Source organism: Xenopus laevis, chromosome 9_10S (assembly GCF_017654675.1).
Source record: "Xenopus laevis strain J_2021 chromosome 9_10S, Xenopus_laevis_v10.1, whole genome shotgun sequence".
NCBI lineage: Eukaryota > Metazoa > Chordata > Amphibia > Anura > Pipidae > Xenopus > Xenopus laevis.
This window is the reverse complement of record NC_054388.1, coordinates 76313057-76322130: the sequence shown is the minus strand read 5'-3', so window position 1 is coordinate 76322130 and position 9074 is coordinate 76313057. Positions and strand designations below refer to the sequence as shown.

Below are 9074 nucleotides of genomic sequence, written 5' to 3'. Positions count from 1 at the left end.
ACAGTCGATTACAGACTAATAATGGTATTCTAGTGGCTCATGTGAATGCGCTCATATCACCTCTCTTGCTCATTCATGGTCACACACACACACAATTGCACGCTTTCCAGCCTGTGACAGACGCTTGCACATAGCGGCCACACCCAAGTACAGAGTCACGGGCAGCGCTTGAGGGCGTTTTCTGAAAAAAGAGCAGACTCTAGCGAACTGGGCGGGGTTATGGTGATGAAGGGCGTGTCCTGTTTCTGCTTCGTTTTCTCTCGAGGTGGATCCCATCAAAGCGATCTGAGCATCCCTGGTGCTGCAGCCGGAGAGTGACTGACCCGGTGAGTAGAGCAAAACAGTCGCTGACTGACGCTGCTTCAGAGCATTTTATATACAACACGTAAGGATCATCTGCACCAACACTAACAGTCCTTTTGTCCCATTCGATCCAGTATTTCTCTGTAGCAGCTTCTCGCACCCACCTTGATCCGCCTATTGTATCTAAAAGCTTTCTATTGCCGGCATTGCCTACTTTATCCTGCCCTATACCTGCCAACCAGTTATTCTTATTCTCTCTACACCTGCCGGCTAATTATTCATAGAAACCCTGCACCTGCTTGCTAACAACTCTTTCCTTTAATGGAATGTAATTCATGGAAGGAACAATACTACCAACCATCTTAGTATAAATATAATTATTCCAATCAGCTCTCTTTACTCTATTTTCACCAGCTTTCCACTAGGTTTGTGTTTTCAGCCCCTACATCCAGATAACCATATTATTAGTTCAACCATCCTTCCAATCAGTGGTGTAAATAGATATTACTGGGCCCACAGCTAATTATTTGTTAGGCCCCCAAATGTTTAGAGGTTGACCTGTTTTACCAATAGGTATTGAAATTGTATATGAATTAATGCCTCATGGGCCCCTTTACCTTCTGTGCCTCCCAGCAGCCGCAGGGTCTGCTTCCTCTGTAGTTACGCCCCTGCTTCCAATTGGCCCTTTCCTCCCTCCCTCTCTCTCTCTCTCTCTCTATACCCCCATCCAGATACCTGCTACCTACATGCCAATGACACTTGCAGTGCCTTCCATCAATTTATTCTTTAACTTTACATTCCAACAGGTCCATCTGTTTTACCATTACATTTCCAATTGACACATGCATATAATTTATTTTGCATCATTGCCACAAGCTACACCTAGAAACCCAGCCATTTTGTACAAATAACCTACCTCCCCACCCTGCTTTGGATAAATTATGGTTGTGGCACCTAATCGTATTCATTACTGAATACACTACCCTGTCCAGTCTATAACACCTGCATATTTCAGATCCATGTTCATTTATGATATATTATTTCAGAATGTTGTTTAATATTTATCAGTCCTTGTTATGTTTCACTCCAGAATGAGTTGCCTGTATGAGCTTGTATATTGCTATATACCAAGAGATGCTTTCTTGCCTTTACTAATTCCTGGCTGAGCACTGCATTCTGCAATATTAGGACAGTGTTGGATTTAGCTGTGTCACCTCAATGTGTCACCACAATTTACATTTAGTACATATATACAGCATCAGTATAACTGTAGTACTTGGCTCCTTTTCATTCACTTCTCTTTCTTGCAATGTATCTCTATGTCCACCCCCCCCCCCCGGCCCAGGGCGCATCATGCCTGCAGTGCAGTAGTGCTACACACTGACAGACCAGAGAAATTATTGCTCATACCAGTGTATAAGGCCAGGTACATTGGCTGTCATAAAGGCAAATTGAAACAGTAAAATACCTGTATGCCATTAGGAGATGTAGCAACAGATCAAGGTGCAGCATATAGTGTATAGAGGATGAAATAATGAATTGGTGTGATATATGTGGCTGATGAAATGCAGTGGAATGCTGCAGCTAGACTACCTTTATTTAATGCATATGCTGAAAGGACACTTATGTGAAGTAATACATGGCACATGCCCCAGTTCAATTCATAGCAGCTGCATAATGATGTGCTCAGCATTTTAAAATGCTGGGGGAGATGCTATAATATAGTACTTGTACTGTGGATAAATGCCAGGGATAGAAAAGATAAAATGCTCTCTGGCACCCACTTCTTGGAGATTTATAACCACATTCGTGTCGAAAGCTAGGGGTTATTTCTGAAACAAATCTCTTTTCATTAGGCTGGTATACGTAAAAGCCAGTGGCCCATGCATTGTCCATGCCTGATTCTCCAATACAGCGATGATAAAATGGAGCGTGTCTGTTTGATATCCCTTTTGCTGTTAAAGTGGTAGTGTAAAGATTTACATTAGTTAAAAGATTTACCAATTTTAACATTGGTAATGGTTTTTTCCTAAACAAAAATACTCACTTATTGACATTCACAGTAGTACAGTTGCTTATGCATTCCACTGCCAAAACGGACTATGTGAACTGGCGGTTGATGTGATGATTGTGAGAACATTCTAGTCTAGAGTTCTTGCTGCAAAACAATCAAAGCAAGAGATGTCTAATACAGCACCTATCCAGTCTCTGAAGTGGCCCAACCCTCTGGGTTTTTTTATGATACTTAAAAGTGTGGGGGTGTCTGAATGGCGTTCCAGTTATTTGACTTTGCATGTATGACGCTTTGACAAATGATTTGTTTTGTGCCTTGCAAATATGTGTGAATTACCTTTAGTCTAAGGCTTTGTGTATGTACTCATAGGTGATTACCTTTTGTTCATCTGCAGCTCAGTGTTACGGATGAATATTATGTGTAGTATTGAATAGACATCATAGATTATGTTTGTATGATTGTTGTTATTATTTAGCTTATCCCTGGTTCTGTTGCAAAGCAGAAACCAAACGGTTTATTCATAGATATTTTTAAAGGTTTTTTTCACCTTTCGCATTTTAATATAAAAGAGACAGACCTTGTCTAAGCAGCTTTGCATTTGGTGTTTAATATTTTTATTGGCTACATTTTTATATTCATAGCATTTTTATCATATTCGTTTTCAGTCTCTTATGTGAAAATGCTATCCAGTTGGCATCACAACAAAAAACTTTGAGGGGGAGTGGGAGATTTTATTGTTATTTTTTGGGGATGCACCAAATCCAGGATTCGTCTTTTTTCAGCAGGATTTAGATTCGGCCTAATCCAAGTGCCTGATTAAAGCGAATCTGAATCCTTAAAATCACGTGAATTTTCATCGCACAAACAACAAAGTAAGAAAAATTTTAACTGTGTGTGGTTCTCTTGATCCCTTCCCATCCCTAATATACAAATTAGGATTCAGATTTGGTTTGTGATTCGGCCAAATCTTTCACAAAGGTTTTGGGATTTTACCTGAATCCAAAAATAGTGGATTCGGTGCATCCCTATTTTTTTTTTTTACTTTTTAGGCCCTCCCATAGGTCTTACATGTTAAAGGGGTTGTTCACCATCCAAAAGCAGGAAGTAGTGTTCTGGCTATTATGTTACACATCCAGTCACTCCAGCCTTTATACATTAAATTTTTGGCTAATTAACTGTATTAGAAACATTTTTTATTTTGCACAGCCTATCTATTTACACAGTTTTTATTTTTACACTGAACTGTTCCTTTAAGGTCGGGGCACACGGGCAGATTCGGGGAGATTAGTTTCCAGGCGACAAATCTCCTCTTCTTCGGGGCGACTAATCTCCCCGATCTGCCTTCCCCTGCCTTCCGCCGACTAAAATGAAAATCGACTGGGGGCAGGCACTCGGAGTGCCTTGTTTCCGAAGTCGCCCGTAATTGCCTCACGAGGGAACTTTGGGCGACTTCGGAAAACAAAGCACTCCGAGTGCCTGCCCCCAGGCGATTTGCATTTTAGCCGGGGGAAGGCAGATCGGGGAGATAAATTGCCCCGAAGAAGAGAAGATTTGTTGCCTATGTGCCCTGACCCTAAATTGATACATTTCTCAGCAGCATCTCTGGAGTATTAGCAGCTATTGTATCAATTCTAACAGCTGACTTTAATGAAACTCAGGGATTCTGCTCAGCAGGGACAAAGATAAGAAATGTATCAATTTAGAACAGTTTACATGGTCAGCAACCCCCCTCCCAGCTGCTTTAGAAGGTGAAAAATTAAACTTTACCCTTCAATATTAGAAAAGCAGTCACACATAGAAAATTGAAAAAAGTCTTTATTTCTGGTGAACTGTCTGAAACAAATGAACTAAAAAAGTGTTTGAAGGTTAACAACCCCTTTAACTGGCAAACTCCTGCCTGGTTTGAAGTGTAATGAAGGCCTAGAATAAAGACCAGATACAGGTATGGGAACCGTTATCCGGAAATCCATTATCCAGAAAGCTTGAAGGCCATCTCCTATAGACTGCCTTTTAATCAAATGATTCACATTTTTAAAAAAATACTTCCCTTTTCTATGTAATAATAAACCAATACCTTGTACTTCCCAACTAAGGGGCAAATTTACTAAAGCACAAATCATTTAGTTATTTTGCCGATTCACGGGTGCTGGCGTAAATTCGCTAGCGAAGTGGACCTACTCTAGATCTACTTCGCACCCTTACGCCAGGCAAAGTTGCACTAACGTGCACATTTTACTGAAAGTTACCTCTTGTGCCAGACTTGCCTTCACCAGCTCAGACCAGGCGAAGTGCAATAGAGTAGATAGGGCTTGCTTCAAAAAAAGTTGAAATTTTTTCTAAGTCCCAAAAAACGCCGGCGTCTTTTACTTTTTTAAGGGTGATAGGCTGAAAAAGATCGAAAATTTTTTTGGGGTGTCCTCCTTCCCCCCTACATTTCCTAACATATGGCAACTCAACTATACAGTGAGCACATGTGTAGGGCAATAGAACACCTTTATTTTATTTATTAAAGTTTCCTGGGCTTGTGTTGTGTAATGTAGTTGCTGCAGCATATACGTCCATTATATTTTAACTTTGCGCCGTATGCAAATTAGGCATCGCTAGCGTAACTTCGCTTTGCCTGACAAATTAATGGTAGCGCAGCTTCGCTACCGTTCGCCTCCCTGAGCGCAATTTCGCATTTTAGTGAATTTGCATACCGCTGGCGAAACTACGCCTGCCGAAGTGCGGCAAATCTGTCTCTGGTGCAACTTCAGATCTTAGTGAATTGGCTCCTAAGATACAATTAATCCTTATTGGATGTAAAACAATACTATTGGGTTTATTTAATGTTTACATTTTTTTTTTAGACTTTAGGTATGGAGGTCCAAATTACAGAAAGACTCCTTATCTGGAAAACCGCAGGTCATTGCCATTCTGGATTACAGGTCCCATATCTCTAGTGGTTGAAATTCCAAGCATAAAGGTCTGATTCGCCCTATGATGCAGCAGCACTGACAGGCATAACATCAGTGCACATAGGGTGGATTTTAGCACCAAAATCCGACCCATGTGTACACACTGGGAGTCCCATGCATTAGAGTGGATAGATGTTTTCTACACCAGCATTTTTGTCCTGGGAGAAAAAGCTCTATGATTGTCATTGCCCTAAGAGTTGCAGAAAATATCAAAATGGTTTACAAATTACAAAAGAATGAAGACTAAATGCAAATTGTGTTATAATACTGCTGTCTACATCACACTGAGAGTTAATTTTAAGATGGACTGCCCCTTTAAACATTGGAATGCTCAACTACAAAATTCACAGGAATTTTTACCTGAGGAACTAAAGTGAATACCCTCACTTACACAAGCAACATATACAGTGATGAATCACTTGTTTTCATTTTTTTTACACCTCAGAGTAATTTTGTGGTAAATGCATACATCTTTTTGCTATCCTCCCGGCATGTGCATCTCTGTTTATAAACCCCAGAGGTTCCCAGATGAGTACCTTTGTAGCTTTGTGGTTTAAGGTGAAGTAGTGTAGAGATAGATATGTAGGGTAATGGCCCTTATGGCTTCATTCCCTGCCAGTGCCTCCTTTCCCTGTTGCAGGGTTAAATCCCATGTAACATATTATACATTATTTGCATACCCATTCCATTGGTCTGAGGTGATGACCATGTCCTGCATCATAGTAACAAATTGCTTTGCAGGGGGAGGTCATTCCTCTTTGGCTTGTAGCAGTTGATCTGGGTGGAGGTGTCCATTGAGCCTGAAGTCAACAAGGCCCCAGAAGTGTTAGGACCTAAAGGGACAACCCCTTTAGTGAAGTCGGGTTACCCTTCACCCCTTTAGACTGAGTTGGCGGCTTATCTGCTCATGTATAAACCCTCTCTGACTTCCTCTCCAATAAATATCTGGTGCAAAATTGGGCAGATTCTGTGGGGCGCAGCATTGGACTGGGGGTGGGGAGGTCTGAGCCCACCCACAGGGTCTGCTGTGGCAGACCCCTAACCAGCCACAAATCCCGTTGCCTTTTACCCCCCAGTTCATACCTGTGCACCTGCGGGGGTGGAGGTCAGGAGTGCAGGCTCTGTGCAGCAGGGCCCACCATGTTTTTTTGGCCCAGTCTGACCCTGGTCGAGGGTTAAATATCTATTGGGATGAGGACCACGTTGGCACATTGATACAGTGCTCTTCTGACAGCCTGCATTGTCCCCATAATGATCCAATAATTGCCCCAAGGGCCAACATATGAGATCAGCCCAATATAGCTCACACATAGGCCGCCATATTGTCTTTTAATTAGCTGGTTTGCAACATTGTTTCAAGAGTCAGAGCCAGGAATGCAAAGAATAAAAAGATACTGCTTCCAATAGCAAAAACATTTAACAAATAACTTTAAAACAACTAAATATGTGTAATGAATGTATATTATTTCATTTTAATTCGTCTGCATATGTAATTTATTTTATTTCTAGTCCATTTTACAAGGATTTCTGTTGTAGCCATTTAAACATATTGTGAGATGAGAAATGATGTACAGTATTATTTAGACACTAACACCATACTGACTGTAATTTTATTGCAACCTAATGCATTATCCATAACGAAAAGTTCATCAGCTGGTGCTGCTGCTGTTTTCCTTCTGCTTCTCCCATATAGGAACATACTGCGAGGGGGTACAGCAATATGGAATTTTATACTGGTTTTGGCAATCCCTACTGCCTGTTAGTAGCAACAGGAAAATTGGCCTAAATTCTTCCATAGGTTGAGACTTTTGGATACCTGATCAATGCAGGAGCAGATATACAAGACAAAGCTACAATTCCGAATTTAAGTGGCAGGTTTGCGGCGCTGCAGACATATTTTTGATAAATATGGATAGAGAGCTTGGGTTTTCTGCTGCTTTGAATCCAGAGTCCAACTCATTTATCAGACAGAATTATTGATGACAGAACAGGTAGAAACACAAAAATAAATACATCTGGAGAATGTGCTGAGATCTCATAATTTTGACAAGAGTCAAAGTCGTAGTCAAAGTAGCCTATTCGATGGTCGAAGTACCCAAAAAAACCTTCGAAATTCAAAGTTTTTTTTACTTCGAATCCTTTACTCTAGCTTAGTAAATGTGCCCCCACGTGCCAGAATTCCAAGTGAATTTTAAATGAGCACTGAGGGACATAATTTTATACTCCTTAGTACTGCAAACTGCAGCCTGGGGGTGAGATATAACCTGACGCTTCATTAGTCTAACCAAGTTGATTGAATATATTGCGTTTTGCCATAATTATGTATCTATGCACTCTCTGTAAGGTAAATAGACAAAGAGACAAAGCATTTCCTGCAAAAATCTTATATCTTGGAGGACCAGAAGAAACACTTTCCAATAAAGAACAAGTAGCAGGTTTACACAGGGATTGTTTCTTTCATAATTTTGCAACACGCAGTTGTTCACTATTTCCCAGTCACAACCGGATCTAATTACTGTAACTAAAATGAAGTGGTTCTTTTCCTAAAACGCATTCCTTTTGTGAGCCTTTCATTTGTTATGTAAACTAAATTGTAGAAGCCGCACATCTGCCAATGGTATGTTATGCCCTGACATATTCCCTATCAAGTAAGAACGTTTGTTTTCTTCCATTATAATTTATTTATCTTTATGACAAGTCATTCAGGCCACAGTGATTTCAGATCATATCTGAAGTACACTCTTTACATAACTGTAGGAATTTAAGCCATGTTTAACTTGACGTGAATTGCGAATTGCAAAAATAAATTAAGCATGGTAAAAGGAAACAATGTCACAACATAATGATACCATATATTCTGATTAACTTGATATATTTAATATCATAGCACTAATTACTGAATAACACATTATATATACACCTGGGAATGAGATTATGGGAAATGTTGTTGCATTAAATAAAGTTTCAGTATGCCATAGACTAATAATGTCAAACTGCTTGGACTTTTTTATGGATGTTCATTTAATCGCAATGATACAAATTGAACATAAGACTTTCTTGACCACTCACTGGTCACCTGTCAAGTGAGCCTAGTAACCAGACTGACGTTTAATTGCCAGACAAGAGTTGTTGTGGTCCCTGTTGCTTGGGTGTAATGACCTATAGGGAAGAATTAAATCTTGCTTCAGATGTATTTGTAGAAGCCATATTTTTGGGAAATTACTTTAGAGCAGTGATCCCCAACCAGTAGTTCCTGAGCAACATGTTGCTCTCCAACCCCTTGGATGTTGCTCCCAGTGGCCTCAAAGCAGGTGCTTATTTTTGAATTCCAGGCTTGGAAGGCTGTTTTTGCTGCTTAAAAACCAGGTGTACTGCCAAACAGAGCCTCAATGTAGGTTGACAATCCACATAGGGGCTACCAAATGGCCAATCACAGCACTTATTTGGCACCCAAGAACATTTTTCATGCATGTGTTGCTCCTCAATTCCTTTTACTTCTGAATGTTGCACATGGGTTCTAACGGGTTGGGGATCCCTGCTTTAGAGAGTAAGGATATGGTGTAATGGTGGTCATACACGGGCAGATAAAGCTGCCGATATCAGTCCTTTAGACCAATTCGCCAATTCAGCAATTAGACATGAGCATTATGTTTGTAACTATTCCAGAGTGCTGAATGAACAATTAAACACAAAATCTGCCTTTAACACTGGCATACACCTCTTCTGGTTTTTGTTCTGTGTCTATTTATTGTGCGTAAATCTGAATCTTACTGCGCATAGGAATAGAGCAGGTGGGAGGA

The 9074-nt window shown here is 40.4% G+C and overlaps 1 protein-coding gene across 2 annotated transcripts in view; it reads left to right on the top strand.

Annotated features, from left to right (window-relative positions):
• Nucleotides 1-233: 233 nt before the first annotated feature.
• The window catches only part of map2.S (microtubule associated protein 2 S homeolog), a 133589-nt gene continuing 124748 nt past the window's right edge, over nt 234-9074 (top strand). For both annotated transcript variants that reach the window (XM_041577638.1, XM_041577637.1), the window contains exon 1: nt 234-326. The gene's annotated coding sequence lies outside the window, so the exon portion shown is untranslated. The remainder of the gene's footprint in view (nt 327-9074) is intronic.